Below are 16,734 nucleotides of genomic sequence, written 5' to 3'. Positions count from 1 at the left end.
TGTAAAACAGTGGTAGAGTGAGGAAGCTATGGCAATATTATGATTCAAATTTAATATCTCAGAGTATCATTTTGTTCAATCAACATGATTGTGAAATTTATTTGTAAAGGAAGAAATGTAATGGAATGTCAGGTAAATACAAAAATGATGTTACTCTTTTTTCGATGTTGCTGCGCCATCGAACTTTGTTATTGTACTGAAAGTTGTTATATTTGAGAGATTGGATGTAGAGAAGTTCATTAAATTTCATTAAATTTAAAATCTGCCTTGAGCACTTTTTTTCAATACAAAAAAAACAACATAGTGTTGTCATTTTTGCTCATATTTCATTTTCTTACCAACCTTTCTCTTTCAATTCCTTTAACGGATCATCCAACCAAGTTTGTTCGATAAACTGTTCGATTTGCAATTAACAGAGAACTCATTGCACCTCTCGAGTGTCTCGGTGTAGATACGGTAATTTGCAGCTTTAGCATAGCGGCGCGCAAGACAGAGCAGTACCGCAACGCGTTATCCAGATTTGGGCAGAATAGAGGTAAGGAGAAAAGATTATGATTTTTTTAATTTATTCAATCAGGGCCAACTTTTGTTATTCAGAGACAGTTTTTGTGATCAAATTTTTCAAATCCAATTACTCTAGGTTTCATGTCCAAGTTAATTATTCAGGCAGTTTACACTGTTTAAAATTCTTGCAGTCAGATTGCTAACTTTTACAGTGTGAAACACTTCCCTTTTCAGTACAATTAATTACTTCTACAGTGTAGCTTGGGTTTCACACTACAACAGTACAAGATTCATTACTAAAGTTCAATTATTATTACAGCTCAGAGCTCACAGTCAGAAACTTAGTACTTCAGACATATTTTTATATATTTAAATAACTTTCAGTTTATATTTTTATTTATTTAGATAACTTTCAAACAGATTTTGCTTACTTACATGAAGGACAAAAATTTTATAACTTCCATGTTCACAACAGATGAATTAGCAAAAGTGTTCGAAATTTGCACCGTTTCCTTGAATGCAAGTGTTGCATCGCTCAAGCATAACTTCACACATGTCCCTGATAATACCTTCTATGATTTTGATCTCTGCAGAGAAGAGGAGTCGGCTATGCGGGCTATGAGGTTCATTTGGGACCCTAATGGGGTGTTGTAAACTAGCTCCTTCATGCGACCCCAAAGAAAGAAACCTATTGCGTTTAAATCCTGGGAGCTTGCTGGGCAGCAAATTGGCCCACGTTGCCCAATCGGCCGCACGAGCAGCGAGGTATATCATTTGGTGACGTCACAAAAAATGTTCAAATGTGTGTAAAATCCTATGGGACTTAACTGCTAAGGTCATCAGCCCCTAAGCTTACATACTACTTAACCTAAATTATCCTAAGGACAAACACACACACCCATGCCCGAGGGAGGACTCGAACCTCCGCCGGGACCAGCCGCACAGTCCACGACTGCAGCGCCTAGACGGCTCTGCTAATCCCGCGCGGCTGGTGACGTCACATATATTAAATTACTTGTCTCATCGTCATCTAATGGGTGTTTTAAACATTGATGATATATATATATATATATATATATATATATATATATATATATATATATATATATATATATTGTTTCGCACAGTTATGATCGTGCATTCCAATGTGTTTACCTTGTAATATCACTCCTGTCATCATGAATTCTTAACAAATTGGCAAACTATATTTCATCGTCTTCTTCAGCATACTGTTCATTATGCGTTACTATGTAGCTGCTGTTAAGACGTTGTAGGAACATTGTGGAACGTTGGACTAATATAATTTAAGGTATTCCAGCAATTGATGTTTGCTTGAGAGCCCTGGTGAATTTAACATCGGACTTATAAAGGTTTTTTTTTCTAACACCTTATCTTCGTTACTGTGTATAATATTGTCCTCCTATTGCAGATAAATTTCGTTGCAGTGGTAAGAGATAATTTTCCTGGTAGATAAATCAGTGGCCCGCCGATGTGGCCGAGCGGTTCTAGGCGCTTCAGTCTGAAACCGCGCGACTGCTACGGTCGCAGATTCGAATCCTGCCTCAGGCATGGATGTGTGTGATGTCCTTAGGTTAGTTAGGTTTAAGTAGTTCTAAGTTCTAGGAGACTGATGAGCTTAAATGTTAAGTCCCATAGTGCTCAGAGCCATTTGAACCATAAATCAGTGGCGGAATCAAAGTATGTGGGATAAGAAACAGTTGAATATTCAACCACCAGTTGTTCAATAATGTTAATTAACAGTTAAATATGAGTTTTGCTCTAACACTAATTCAAGGTCCCACTGCAATTTTGTACATTTCTAACACTGCATAAAATAACTTACAAAAAATAATACTAAATCTTATAAATCACGTTTAACGAACAATACCAGTACCATGTGTGTTACTTTACTAATTAGTGAAAGTGTTAAATACTCATATTTCACGTTAAGCTTGTAAGCCAGAAAAAATGTAGAAAAGGTCTGAAATTATTTTTAAAGTTGGTTGCAAGTCGCTAAGTGCTCCCATAATGAAACCGTGCATGAGTATAGTCTGGGTAACTTTAAGCTTAGTTTCAAGCAAAAACTAGTTTCTCACACATCTCAATGTTTATGGCGCAACATCTCCAGAATTATGAGGTTGGTTTGAAAAGTTCTCGGAATCACCACGAGAGGGCAGCGCTAGCGCAACGAGTTGTTCACGTGATATTCATTGGACTGTTGCCCGTAAACACGTGCCACGTCAGTGCTCTTGGAAGAGCTGTGGCGGTGACTTTGCGCTGTTGTTGTTCCCGCGTAGTGATTTGCGAAGATGGGAAAAATGGAGATTCGAGCAGTGAGTACGTACTTCGTAAAGAAAGGTATAAAAGCAAAGGACATTCATGCTGATTTCCAGAATACACTGGGGGACTCTGCTCCTTCATATTCAACTGTTGCCAAGTGGACAAATGAAGTTAAATCTGGTCGGGGAACTTATATGATGATCCACGCAGTGGTCGGCCAAGATGTGTCAGTACTCCAGAAATCATTGCAAAAGTGCACAAAATGGTCATGGAGGATCGCCGATTGAAAGTGTGTGAAATTGCTCACACTTGCCAGATGTAATCTCAAAGGGCATATCACATTTTAACTGAAGAATTAGAAATAAAAAATTATCTGCAAGATGGGTGCTACGACTCTTGATGCTGGTTCAAAAATGCATGAGAATGGACATATCTGAACAATGTTTGGCCCGCTTTAGAAGAAACGAACAAGATTTTTTGTGCCGGTTTGTGACCACAGATGAAACTTGGGTGCACTACTACACCCCAGAGACAAAACAAGAGTCAGAGCAGTGGAAACATGCTGATTCTCCACCACCAAAAAAAGCAAAGACAATTCCTTCGGCGGGAGAAGTCATGGCATCAGTGTTCTGGTATGTAAAGGGGATTGTGTTTGTAGATCATCTCCCCACTGGGGAAAACATTACCGGAGAATACTACGCTAACCTCCTGGACAAACTGCAACGAAAGATACGCGAAAAAAGGCCAGGTTTAGCAAAGAAGAAAGTCATCTTCCATCAAGACAATGTGCGTCCGCACACATGTGCCGTCGCCATGGCAAAATTACACGAACTAAGGTATGAATTGTTGCCACACCCGCCTTATTCACCTGATATGGTTCCGTCAGACTATCATCTCGTCTCAAAACTTAAAATTTTACATGGTGGACTTCAAACGAAGAATTGACAGCCGTAGTTGACAACTATTTTGCAGGCCTGGAAGAAACTCATTTTCGAGATGGGTCAGATCACTAGAACATCGTTGGACCAAGTGCATTAGTCTACAAGGCGACTGCATTGAAAAATAAAAAAAGATTCAGTGATGTAAGTACTTTTTTCCTACTCCATCCCGATAACTTTTCAAACCACCCTCTTATGTGCTGTACAGTGATGTAATTTTGCAGGTGCATTCAGAGGTATAGATGGATACTGTTAGCGAAGTGTGTTGCGAACAGAATTAGTAAATCCAGATCCATACACCCACAAAAACTCTCCGTCAGAACAGGCCCAGGAAGGCCCAATGTTACCGACCGCACGCCGTGTCATCCTCAGCCCACAGGCGTCACTGGATGTGGATATGGCGTGGCATGCGGTCAGCACACCGCTTACCTGGCCGTATGTCAGTTTACGAGACCAGAGCCGCTACTTCTCAATCAAGTAGCTTCTCAGTTTGCCTCACAAGGGCTGAGTGCACCCCGCTTGCCAACAGCGCTCAGCAGACCGGATGGTCACCCATCCAAGTTCTATCCCGGCCCGACAGCGCTTAACTTCGGTGACATGACGGGAACCGGTGTTTCCACTGCGGCAGGGCCGTTGGCTTCATACAACCACAGAAATTATAAAAATGGATGTACGTATACAAACCACCGGACCAACTCCAACCAAACTTGGTTCACATATCACTCACAGTCCGGAAATCATCGCTGTGTGGAAAGAACCACCTGCTTACCAAAGGGGCGGGGCTGAAGGTGAGAATGCAGTGCTGCCCACGACGCGCGAACAGCCATACTTCAGTCTTCCAGTATTTGAGAATTAGAGTACTTAGTGACTTGGAACAACTTTGCGCATTACTTCAAACCTTTCTGAAACTTTTTTCGCCGAAGATCGCCACGAAATGATAAGAGAAAAATCGTTTACCGCCTACTGTATTTTCGCTGTTCGTGCAGTAAAACTGTTCGTGAAGCATGTATGAAACATCCCCTTAGAAAAATTATACATGACTGTCCTTAAACTGACACACAATATTTTTAGCGCAACGCATTCTGACTTTCAATAATCCCTACAAAAGAATGGCCCTGACTAACATTAACCTATACCTTTCACAAATCACTTACCTCACAAAAATCTTCGTTTCACGAACTACTGCAATACAGCGAGCGCCACTACTGCCAGCTAAATAAAAGATTCAAACTACTGAAGGCGCTAACTACTAATAGGCATAGTTAGCAAATGAAAGATTTTGATAGAGAACAAACAATGTATTTACCTTACTAGTGTTCAAAAATCATAATACATATAACGGTTCATGACATCCAGTCTTACAAATTTCAAAACTCCGCCATCTCTCTCCCCACATCCACCACTGCTGGCGGCTCACCTCCAACTGCGCAACGCTACGCGCTGTTCACATCCAGCTGCCCAACACTACAATGGCACACAACAATGCAAACTAGCCACAGACTGCACACAGTACAACCAGTGATTTTTCATACAGAGCGCTACGTAACGTTGCCAATAAGAAAACATAAACAGCCTACTTACATAGCCCCCATACTCCCCACAAAAAATTTTACAAATTGTTTTGGGCAGTGGTCAATAATGATTTGATAAAATTTTTCATAATTACAATAACAAAGATATCAAATGCACACACTTATTGATACAATGTTGGTCAAAAGCTAAAATTTTCTCACAGACAATAAAGACAGTCCTGATCGTTCATCACAGTAAAATAGCAGTGTTTTTCTCAATGTCTGAGCAGTAAAAGAAAATGCACACGGAAGTAGTGGATTTCCATGCAGTCTTGAAGAATTAGTGTTGTCCTTTCAACGGAAAGACAGTGCTGACTCTTGACATGCAGACAGGTAATGGGCCACAACAGAGCAAACCCACCGCAGAGTCAGTCGAAGTTTTGAAGAATATTTGTAGGTAGGTCATCATATAGCATACCCATTGTAGTCCTGGTAGAGATTACGGTATTGGTGGGCCATCAAAGATGCAGGTCCACTATAGTCCTTGTAGAGATAATGGTATTGGTGGGCCATCAAAGATGCAGACCCACTGTAGACCTTGTAGAGATGGCCAGCAGCCATCTGTTGCAACTGTGTAGTTGCACAATCACCATCGAAGAGTCTTGCGGACAATATAGCAAGTCCATAAACCACCACTTGTGCACTCACAAAGTTTTTGGAATTGTCCTTAGAACCAGCAATGCTGTTATCCAGTCCCTTGCTGAATTATTAACACACGCGCAAACACTATCAGTCCCTACTTCTCACATATCGTCCATATACTATGACCAACAGAAACGTGTGCAGTGAAGTGTAACTTACAAGTTACTTAATTTGATGAACTGGTGTCAATTACAATTTTATAACATAAGAATACAATAACAAAGGTACAAAATACATCATTTAAGAACATAATAATACAGATAACATTTGTAGTAATAGGGGCTTTACAAAAGAATAGAAATAAACGTATACATCAGTGTTACAGGAATTATGACATAAGTAAATACATAAAAGATCAGAATTACTTTTTGAAACATCAACTTCACATATGAGCAACAAAACAGAACAGATAAATAATGTCTAAACATCTTTACAAAGTAAATAACATAGTATTAGAAAAATTCTACAACATAACTCTCATCAGCTAAACACATAAAGACAGGAAAAACACAAATAAACAAGGGTACACAAACACATAGCAGAATAACACAAGAGGAAAGTGCAGGGTTTGTTTTCAGTGTAACATTTGGTACTGCAGTCCAACCCAAAACTTCATTTGATAGATCTTTCGTCTTATTTCAACATTTGTTTCCACCAAAAAAATCCTATCCAAACATGCTTTCTGTATTTATATGTTCACATATTTCTTACCTCATTATTTATTTTCCATTATCTTACCTCATCATTTATTTCCAAGAAAATCTTACCTAAACCTGTTGTCCCTAAACCCTACTTTTTTGGTTCATATCCTCTTTCAAAATACTTTTTTGGCCAAACCATTTTCTTATAGCTTCTCAATGCATTTCTTCCAATTCATCACAACTTGTTCTCTTATATGGCCTACCCCATCTTAAGCTAACTTAAATCTACTGAGCTCAGATGCTAAACTAAGGGACGAGGCAATGCAGAAGCACAAAGCAATTAACACAAACAGCAATGACAAAAAATGCAGATTTGCAAAGCAAGCAGCATTATAGAAATTAGCAAAGCAATTGCAATATTACAACTAATATTAGGCAATGTGCAGCAAACAAGAAAAAATGAATCAGTAGTAAAACTGGCTTAACAGAGTAATACAAAGTGAAATTCAGTAGCACTATGCCTGTCAAACAGCAGCAGCAAATGCAATAACTTATATCTAAACATGACATAGTTCAAGCAGAAAAAATATTACAGTAAAAATGGCCATGTTTAATACCTATGTCACATCTTAACACTAGGGTGGTGCATCACCTTACCTTACACTACTAAATAAGTTACCCAGTCATTGACGAAAATTATGTATGCAATTCCTGTGAAGGGAAATGTCTTTTTGTACTCCCTCGTTTTTTTGAAGTAGATTTTAAAATGGTTATTTACTGGATCTGTAGGCATAAAATATCTATATTAGTACATCTATTAAATTTGATTTTAACCAATGCTGCAGTGCAGCTAGAAACTAGATATCAAACAAAATGAGCAATCTCTCAACTACAAAGACAATAGATGTAAAATGTTTCTCATCATTTCATTAGGCATTTTAGTAAATATCATAAATTAAGAGCTCCACAGTGTAATCATATGTTTTCAAGTTTGAGTGTGTCGTATTTGCGATGCTTTCGACAAATAAATGTCAATAGCGAGGATAATGGCCTCTTTTTATTCCACCTAATGGTTTTCATTTGTCCGACGACTATCTCGAAGCTGGGCGCCCAGAACGCATTACGTCAAGGTGACCTACCTTCCTTACCGAAATATTTACGACATCAGTTTCCGCTACAGTGACAGTCTCATATAAAAATTTCACAGGTCAAGAATTCGTATTCATCGACACTTCTTCAATATTTCATCATAATAAATACGTAGCATAATCAAATTCCTCATATAGCATCAGCTTATTGATCATAAACATACCTCAACAGCATAATACACATTGTCATCATAAAAATAATGTCATAAAAACTCAGCCAAATCTCAAAAACGTCGTAACTTTCTGCAATAAGCTCTCATAATATCACAATGGTTCCGAAAAAATATGAACAGTTCACAAAGTACAGACAATATACAATAAGTGTGAAGTTATCCAACTGTGTAACTGCGTAAACATCTGTCACTGACGTAGTAAAAAAAAATGTTTGTTTCTCTGTTAAATAATCAGGTAGCTGTGTAATTCTGTGTTAGAGAAATATGGTACCGATGTGTAAAGTTGTATAAGCAAATACCATATTAGCTACGGCTCCTTGTGCTTGCCAAACACATGGTACACAAAGTAAGCGTGTACCCCCCTGAGGATTAATGTAATTATACCCTCAGGTGTTACAGATTACAGCAATGGAATGAAATGTATCACGGAAAACCTTTGTATCATTGTACTTCAAATATCTTTAAAAATAAATGTTTTAAGTACAAAATTAATCACTCAAATACGTGTACTGTAGCGCTAAACTGTGCGTCTTGTTGTAAGATAATATCTGTGGAAGTGTCGTAGTTATCGTCCTCCCAAAGCTAAGTTCTGCAGAAGTCAATGTACTTACCTCATGAGAAACAAAAGTGAAATGCTTTGCTTATAGATATCTTAGTTATTACGCTTATTGCCGTGATGAAGAAAGTACTGTGCCTTAACGTATTGTTGTGCTACAAAAAAGGCTGTCTCATTGTAGCTTTACCACGAAAGTTACTACTAAAACATGTTTTATTTTCCAGAATAATACATAAAAACTGTGCAGATATAAAACAGATACACCGCAAAAGCAACAATGTAAATTGTGTCACACATTAGTAGCGTCTTTATATATTCGTGTAGCTGTCAAATAAACTAACCACTGTGTCATCTGGTATCTCTCAGAAAGCAATTTAAATCCATTAGGTATTTTCAAGTAAACCAAAATGTTACATTAAAATCTCATTAGCAGTACAGGTACATGTTCTAAGTATGTCAGCCTTATAGTCGTTACGTAATCGTGCAACTAACAAGCAAGAATGTACACACACAATAACACTGTGTCGTCTGTTCACTATAACAATGCACTCGTAAATACTGTCTAAATATGTTCCCTAGGTTCTAGACTGGAGAGTGAACTTCAAAACATTGTTGCATGTTAACAGATTCTAAGTCTGACAAAGCATACTAGTAATGTAAAGTGAAAAGTTTTATGTCAAAGACTAAGTTATAAAGCAGATTGTCTCTCAATAAACGGTTTTACATGTGAAATGTGGTGTAAACCTTTATTCTTCCTAGTACGCAGTGTTTCAACTTCGACACAATTATCATGTGGTATACATCGGTAAAGAATACTGGAATTTTTCTCAAGGTTAGCGTCTATGTAATTTTTCCCTGAGCCAGCCGGCGCACGTGGCTGCCTGCGGTGCGAGTCATTGTCTGTCTCTTTGTTGGCGTGCGTCGTTATTGGGATTAGGAGACCTAACTTCTGCAAATTCACCTTGTCGAGAAGGCCCTGCCCTGTTTGAAGATCGCCAGTTCTGATGGAATTCAGGTCTGTCGTTTTGTCGGTAGTTTGCATATTTTCTTGTTTGTCGGTCATGTGGTGGAGAATTTCTCCCGGAATTGTAACTGCACGCTGAACTGTTGCATCTGAAGTTATTCTGTCTCCCTTGATAATAATTGTTTTGGTTCCCATATTGTCTGTTTTTATGGTTATCTCTGTCATATTCATTACTACGAAAATGCGATCTTTCCCTGTAATTCTGCCAACAGTTGTCATACGGGTGGTGTCTGTTTTGGTCACGATTTGTGTTGTGAGAATAGCCTTGTCGTGTCCAGTTATTATTTCTTTCATCGCGGAATTGTGACGGATGTGACCTGTAATTGTTGTGCTCCTGTTTTGCGTTCTGCGATTGTCAGTGTCAATTTCCAGTTCTTGTAACAGTCCCTGAAAAGCTTCAATGTCATCTTTGCAACGTTCTGCCAAAATAATATGTCGTAAATGTTCAGGTAATTTGATTAAGCAAATGCGGATGAGTTCTGAGGGGCTGTATGAGTTTGACAGGTACTGATTCTTGTGCAACATGTCTTCAAAATATTTCACAAGACTGGAAAATTCAGATTGTTCAAAATGTTTCATCATTATGATGCTAAGTTTTACTCGGTCTTGTGTAGCTTGAGACCAATATGCTGAGAGGAAGGCATGGTAAAATTCCCCTTCACTGTGACTATCGTGAATGACCGATCGCATTCTTACAGCTGGTTCATTCTCTAAATAGCCACACATAAATTCTAATCTGTGCTCTGATGACCAGTTGGGAGGGAAACAATGAGAGAATTGATGGAGCCGTGCTTGTGGATGAATGTCGTTGCCAGAATTCTTAAATGTTTTGAATTTACGTGTAGTAATGAACAGCTTATAGTCAAAATCATCATGTCGGCGAGTCGCATGTCGGTCATTGTTACGTCGTTTCGGCGGTTCCATCTCAAAATTCAGTGTACCTTGCCAAATTCTTTCATAATTTCCGAAATGCCCTGAGTTATTATTTTGTGGCTGTTCCGTATTTCTTCGTCCCTCTTCCCGTATTGGAGCGCGAGTGGCCTCTGAAATATGTAATTCTTGTATTACCTGTGTCAGCTGATCTTGTACTTCCCGGATTTCTCTTTGGTGTTGCGTATTAATTTGATTCTGATTTTGTTTGAATTTCTTAATTTGTTTGCACTCTTCTGTGTCATTAAAGACTACCGGTTTTGTGTCATTCAGATTATCATCTACCTTCGTAGATAAATTATTTAGCTGATCCGAAAGTTCAACTACTTTCTCTGATAATGAATTAATTTCCTCCATGTGTCTTTCTGAACCAATTTTCAGGGTATCTACTGTGTCTTTTAAGTTTTCCTGAGTTTTTGCCAGTTGCGTAACCGAATCGGTAGATGCAACTGAGTCAATTTTAGCTTGCAAGGTGTCGTAATTTTCATGAACAATAGTTTGCAGTTCTTTTATGGCTGCTTCGTGAATCTGTAATGCATTTTCATGACGCGAAAAAATAGGTTGGAAATGCTCACAAATTTGTGTTTTTACGTCATTACAGACTTTTTGACATTTCGCTTCGATTTTATGTAACTCAGTAGTTAAATCTTCACGTGTTTGTTCAAGCGTGGTGTCTAACTTCCGAAGATTTTGTTCCATTGTGTCTAACTTTTGAAGCTTTTGCTGTGTTTGTCTCTGATTTTGTTCCATTGTGTCTAACTTTTGAAGATTTTGTCCCATTTGTTTCTGATTTTGTTCAAGCGTTGTGTCTAACTTTTGTAGCCTTTGTCCCATTTGTTGCATTAACTGTAATAACAGTGCACTGGTGTCTGAAACATGTTCCTCAGTGCTATTCAGCAGTGCATTTGAGCCGGCAATATTCGCATTTTGAAAAGTAGAAAATGTGTCTTGATTTATTTGAGAAAACGGTGAGGACCCAAAACCTGAATCTACAGTATTTGCAAGATTGTGTCGTGTCATTTCGGAATCCTGAGGCGAGCTGTTGCCGACCGATCGATCGATAATGCTTCCCTGTTCACTAATTGTTTCACTGCCTACACCATTATTTGCAGCCCGCTCCATTTCCCTATGCACAGTTACCAAATTACTACTTTGAACATTAGTTAATTCATTACATGGTGGCGCTAACACACTGCTTTCGTCTTCACTGTCATTTCTCAGTTTACTTTGGAGTCTAGTATTACGTTTTTCACACGCCATTATTGTCACAATATTTCACACGACAACACAGTAAAACACAATTTGAAGAGCAAAAATAAGAGAACACATTAACATAGCACTGAAAATAATATCTCGTTAATTGCAAGTGCAGCTGCGCAATACTTGGTGCAAATTTACATGCATGCCACAACTGCTTTACTGTACAACAATGAAAAACTACAACTACAAAGGAAATTCTCTCTATAATTACGAGCTAGCAATAAACAAAAGCTACACTAATTACACAAACTACGAGAAACAGTCAGAAGATTCCAGTGAGGTATCCTCGGCTAAGGGTCGACATATGAAACATCCCCTTAGAAAAATTATACATGACTGTCCTTAAACTGACACACAATATTTTTAGCGCAACGCAATCTGACTTTCAATACTCCCTGCAAAAGAATGGCCCTGACTAACATTAACCTATACCTTTCACAAATCACTTACCTCACAAAAATCTTTGTTTCACGAACTACTGCAATACAGCGAGCGCCACTACTGCCAGCTAAATAAAAGATTCAAACTACTGAAGGCGCTAACTACTAATAGGCATAGTTAGCAAATGAAAGATTTTGATAGAGAACAAACAATGTATTTACCTTACTAGTGTTCAAAAATCATAATATATATATAACAGTTCATGACATCCAGTCTTACAAATTTCAAAACTCCGCCATCTCTCTCCCCACATCCACCACTGCTGGCGGCTCACCTCCAACTGCGCAACGCTACGCGCTGTTCACATCCAGCTGCCCAACACTACAATGGCACACAACAATGCAAACTAGCCACAGACTGCACACAGTACAGCCAGTGATTTTTCATACAGAGCGCTACGTAACGTTGCCAATAAGGAAACATAAACAGCCTACTTACACTTGTCGTTTTAATTTATCACTTCTTTACTACGAGGGTCGTTCCGAAAGAATTGCCTTCTATTTTTATTCACGGGAATACAGGAGATACATAAATCATAACAACACAGCCAAATAGAGGAATATTTCAGCTACAGAATGTCATTTTTTCACATAGACACCACCATTCGTTATGCACTTCTGTCAACGATGAACCAGAGACTACGTGCCGCGCTTGTAAAACTCGGAACCAGCTCAGGCTAACCACTTCCTTACAGCTTTGACAACAGCATCCGAGTCTTGAAAATGTTCGCCAAGTTGTCCATCTTTCAGAGACCCAAAGAGATGCAAGTCTGAAGGCGCTAAATCGGGACTATACGGTGGTTGTGGCAAGACAGTCCAGCCGAGATTTGCAATGAGTTGTGTGGTCGCAAAACCATGTTGCAGGTGACAGTTGGTCTTCTTCTCTGGCCTTATCCTGGAAACTCAGGCTTTCAGCTTAGTCAGTGCCGTCTTGCAGAGTGATGAATTGACAGTTTCTCCAGGCTCCAGGACATCTAAAAAGAACCACCCCCTGGCTATCCCAGAAGACTGTGCACATCACTTTGGCTTCAGACGGCTGTGTCTTGAATTTTTTCTTTGTCGCCATTCCGTGGACTGTTATTTGGATTCCTGCACATTGCATCTCCGGTGACGATGATATTCAGGATATTGTCATCTTCAGCTGCATGATGGTCCAGCTTGTCCCGACAAAAATCCATTTGATGAGTTTTTTTGTTCTTCTGTAAGCATCTACGGGACCTATCTCGCACATACTTTGCGGTAACCCAGATGTTGCAACATTGTTTCCAAGGCATTACATCCGACATTCAGCATTGCACACAATTTTTTGGTCGTTATCCGCCGATTAAGACGCTCTTCATTGCGTGGGATGGCAGCTGTGCAGGGTCAGCGGGCAGTGGCTTATCATGCACACCCTTTCCTACACCCATAAAATGCCGTATCCAGCGCCTCATATTTCTCACGTCTATTTTATCGTCTGTATACGTCTTTTGCAAGCGTCGATGGATTTCAATCGGGCCAGTTTCTTCAGCAGTGAGGAATTCAATCACACATCGCTGGTTTATAAGCGCTTCCATATCAGACTCCATTTTGGACCCCTCCTCTGCTGTCGCTAACTACCGCAGAATAACGGAACCAGCTGCAAATGAAAGAGGAAGGTTCAAGCATTAGCAGTGACATCTGGCGCGAGGATCCAACGTCACGACAATCTTTCGGAACGTAGTATTTTTCAGACATACTTCACATAAACCACAGTGTGTACCAGCAAAATTGTACCATTGTATGAAATGTAGTTTAGGAGACATGACGTCACACACTACGGCGTGTCAAAATCTGCAGTATCATGCATGACGTTTAAATTTATTACCTCTTTGCTACGAACACTATTCGTAACACATTTCACAGACAGCATCCACATTTGCCACTGAAAATACCTATTAAAATATATCATTGTACAACACATAGTTGCCGGCCGAGGTGGCCGAGATGTTATAGGCGCTAAAGTCTGGAACCGCGCGACCGCTACGGTCGCAGGTTCGAATCCTGCCTCGGGCATGGATGTGTGTGATGTCCTTAGGTTAGTTAGGCTTAAGTAGTTCTAAGTTCTAGGGGACTGATGACCTCAGATGTTAAGTCCCATTGTGCTCAGAGCCATTTGAACTAGAACCGACTTAGAGTTCGACATCCGGACCTTTGCATCATATGATATTAAAATATGGATTGAAAGTAGAGAAAGTAAAATAATTTTGTAGCGTATTTACAACCACAAGCAAGTTAAACGTTACTGATTGGTTCAACAAGGTTTCTGATATGGTATTTCCAATTCACGTTCGTATCACATATGCACACCTACAAATTTTGAACATTCTGTTTCACATCATTTCTTTCCGCTACGTCTGCTGTTACCGTCAAAGAGAGGCGTATCATCAGCTATCTGTATTAGCAAACGCCTAATCCAGTTTGTGATTCATGATGCACAATCTCAGTTGCAGTTACCTACCTAACGCATTACAGGGACAACAAAAATTTGATTTTCAGTATCTTCATATAATTATTGATCGAATTTAAAATGTTGCCAGAATCCTCTCATTAAAAGGAATGATCTTATGTTAAAGGTTTAACGATGTAAGATAAGAATTACTGTTAGAAACTATGTATATATGTTGAGGCACTATAACTCACTGCGAGCAATTTCCCAGACTATACTCAACCAGTTTTCGACAGTCAGAGCACTTACCGATTTCCAGCAAACCTTAAGTATAATTTCATATCTTTTCAAAGCTTTTTCCTGATTATCTACTTAACGTCAAATATTTAACACGCATTTATTTATTTAATCGTAAGTTCGAAGTTCTTTTATTAATAGGAGTTCGTTAGTGTAGAGAATCGGAGGTTTACTGGCACTAACGAATCTTCGATTATCAGTAGTTGTGCCACAAAAAGCTGCTAGAGTCCGCAGATCAAATCCCTTCCCATTTGAAGATAGAACCGAACCAGCCGAAATGCAGAACTCCACGATGTTTACGGTGGTTGAGTAACATCTACTGCGCTTGTACGGTTAATTGACCAGGATAAATATGGTCATCGGCACACATCCAAGAAAATAGTGGCCTGTCCGTGTCTCTCTCTCGCAAACTCAGTACCCAAACTAAATAGGAATACCTGAGAGCAACGTCTCCACGATCCACATATAAAAAGATATTGATACGCGTTTGGCGCAAGGAATAGCATGCAGCCGTAGAACTACAATAATAAAAAAGCCAAGCTTATACATAGGTGATTGCCCATGAGCAGCGGACTCTACCAAGGGAGAGCAGAACCGCTAAAGAAAAATTATGTTTTGAATATTATATCTCATGCTGCTTCACGTGATCTCCATTCCACTTCGAACAGCGTCCAGCAATCTAGCAGCTACCGTTAATGAGGCGTCGAAAGGCTAAATGATGATGCTTTCGTAGGAGACACATAACTTGAAAATAGTAGTGTTCGAATGTTGGCTAATGTCCATCCAACAGCGATGTTATTGCTGCTGACCTGAACTGGAACGGCTGTAGGTAAACCAGATCCAAGGATGAGATTCACTGGGAGAGTCCTAAGAAAATTCAATTCACTCAAGAACGAATTGACCTACAAAACTCTTCGGCCACTGATTATTGAGTTCTGCACGTCAGTCTGTAAGCTTCACCCAATAGGATTAAAAGAAGAGACGGAGAATATTCAAAGAAGATCGGAGTATTTATTCAAGTGTTCATTTATTAAGAGCTTTATGGAAATGTTCTTCAACCCAGTTGTGCTTCGCGGCGCCCCTGGTCTGAAGGCCAGAAGCTGCAGCTTTCACCCGGCGGGTTGACTCAGCTAGTACTGAACCTTGGCTCGCCTCCTGAGTGGACTGAAGGATGACAGGCCAGCCATGTTTGTCTACCTGTGGGAGGTTTGCCGTTAGGTTCGCTATTCATTCTTGTGGCTCTGGTATGTGGAACACTGACAACGGTAATTCAAATATGCATGCCGACGTCGCAAGTCGAAGATGAAGAGATAAAGTATACGAGGATACTGAACGGGTAATTTAGTACGTAAAGGGAGATGAAAATCTACGAGTGATGGAGGACTAGAATGCTGTTCTAGTGGAAGGGGTGGCAGAAAGGTTTGCGGGACATAAGGGCTTGGTATTAGGAATGAGAGAGGAAAAAGACTGAGTTCTGCAGTAAATTTCAGCAAGTAATAGCGAATACTCTGTTCAATAATCACAGGAGGAGGAGGTATACTTGGAAAAGGCCGGGAGGTACAGGAAGATTTCGGTTGGATTTCATCACGGTCAGGCAGACATTCCGAAACCTGATACTGGATTGTAAGCCGTACCCATAAGCAGATATAGACTCAGATCACAATTTAACAATGATGAAGAGTAGGCTGAAGTTTAAGAGACTAGTCAGGAAGAATCAATGCACAAAGAATGAAAAGATATGCTTGAAGTCCTCCAAAGCTATACATACTGCGATAAACAATAGCTCAGTAGGCAGTTCAGCAGGAGAGGAATGGACATCTCTACAAACGGCAATCATTGAAGTTGGAAAGGAAAATATATTTACAAAGAAGGTAACTGCGAAGGAACAGAGGGTAAAAGAAGAAATACTTCAGCTTATAGACG

General features: G+C 39.5%; 1 pseudogene; it reads right to left on the bottom strand.

Moving 5' to 3' along the window:
* Window positions 1-4,242: 4,242 nt before the first annotated feature.
* On the bottom strand, window positions 4,243-4,360 carry LOC124778336 (annotated as a pseudogene).
* Between the last annotated feature and the right edge of the window lie 12,374 nt (window positions 4,361-16,734).

Source organism: Schistocerca piceifrons, chromosome 2 (genome assembly GCF_021461385.2).
Source record: "Schistocerca piceifrons isolate TAMUIC-IGC-003096 chromosome 2, iqSchPice1.1, whole genome shotgun sequence".
NCBI classification, from domain to species: Eukaryota; Metazoa; Arthropoda; class Insecta; order Orthoptera; family Acrididae; genus Schistocerca; species Schistocerca piceifrons.
The sequence above is the reverse complement of the archived record's forward strand: the minus strand, read 5'-3'. Positions and strand labels throughout refer to the sequence as shown.